The following is a 1,831-nucleotide window of genomic DNA, read 5'->3' as shown; positions in this document are numbered from 1 at the left end:
AAAAATAGGTTAAATGAGTGTTATTATAGGATGATTTATATTTGAGTGTAAAGTTTATTTAACAGACAGTTATTAATATGACAAGATATAGCTAGTCAATAGGTCGAATAGTATAGGTGATTGTAAAAATAAATATGTTTGTCTAATGTATATGAAATATGTATCTAATAGTTAGTATGTTTTTGAAAGTATAATTTAATGTGATACAATTATAATTATAAGTTTTTTGTTGGTATAAAAGAATTTTATCTAGTATTGACTCGTATTGAGAAAAATATATTAATTTAAAGATATAGGCATAAAGATCAGTTTATATGTGATAATGTTATAACATAAAATAGAATAACATCATATGTGTAAAGTTGAATTATTATAATCTAGTAGGCTGTAAGATATAAGAGTTAAATAGAAAGAGAATATAAATAAGCAAATACTGATAATAAGAAATTTGTTTATATAGATAATTTGTATGAATTATTTAATAACATGATATAATTAATACGATATTAGAATATAGATGATTGATTACATAAACTAAGAAAATGAAATGTATAGCATGTGTTATATTAATAAATGAAATTATATAATAGATGAAAACTAAATAAAAATATTGGAAATTAATATAAAAGATGATAAGAAAAGAGTTGTAGAATTAGATGATTTAGATACAATAAAGTTGGTAGCTATATAATGAATACGACCATACTAGTACAAAAGCACCGCTTCCCGTCTGATCAGCGAAGTTAAACGTACTTAGGCCTAGTTAGTAATGGAATGAGAAACCAGCTGTGAACTCTAGGTGTTGTATTCTTTTTTTACACATATATTAATTAATACATACTTTTTTTATTATATTAATATATTTTCTAATTAAACTATTATATTAACTTATATAATAACTAATCTTAGATATAGAAAAATTAATATAATATTAAATTTAGATCTTTATATTAATATTTATATATATATATATATATAAATGATGTTAGCAAGATGATTTAGACAAATGTGAGATAATATAAAACGTTTATAGTCAAGAAAATAATAATAAATAAAGGTTTATGAAAAAGAAAGGTTAAATAAATAAATATAGAATAGTATAGTATGATAATGTGAGATAGCGTGATGATAGAATATGTGATGATAATAAAGTAGAATAGGATAATAGAGAAGAGTGTATATTTATGTATGATATAATGTAAAGATAAAATATGTATGTAGATAATATGGATAGGTAGATGTAATAGGGTATTGTGGATAATACAATAAAGAAATAAATATAAATAGTATCATATAATTAAGAGTAGGAATTGTTGATTAGATGTAATAGATGTGGATGGTATTATAGTATAATAAGGGCATATAGAGAATATATGATGTAATAAAAAACTAGATATAGAATTGATAGTATAACACAATAGAAGAGAGGTATAGATGGATAAGATGATAACAATTATGATATGACATTTAGAAAAGTAGATGTAAATTGTGTATGATACGGTAAAAAATGTGTATAGATATAGAATGAAATATAGAGTGATATTAGATATAGAAAAGGATATGTATGGTGTATATAAATATCACAAGATGTGCAGAAAACAGAGTGTATATAAATTTAAAAAATTATGAATAATTGTTAAAAATATATATGATATGATATGTAAGCTGAGATATTATGATATATTAACGAATGTGTTTAATGATAAATGACATATGAATGCGGCATAATATGGTTGGTGAAGAAAGGTTTAGAAGGTATAAAGAGATGGAAAAATGTATGGGGTAGTATGATAGAGGATGTGGATGTGTAAAATAATATGATATAACAGAA

General features: G+C 22.3%; 1 pseudogene; it reads left to right on the top strand.

The window, feature by feature from the left end:
• Positions 1-692: 692 nt before the first annotated feature.
• On the top strand, positions 693-811 carry LOC126317524 (5S ribosomal RNA; annotated as a pseudogene).
• Positions 812-1,831: the final 1,020 nt, after the last annotated feature.

This window comes from Schistocerca gregaria, unplaced genomic scaffold (assembly GCF_023897955.1).
Source record: "Schistocerca gregaria isolate iqSchGreg1 unplaced genomic scaffold, iqSchGreg1.2 ptg000632l, whole genome shotgun sequence".
Classification (NCBI taxonomy): domain Eukaryota; kingdom Metazoa; phylum Arthropoda; class Insecta; order Orthoptera; family Acrididae; genus Schistocerca; species Schistocerca gregaria.
This window is presented reverse-complemented; position numbering and strand designations above follow the sequence as displayed.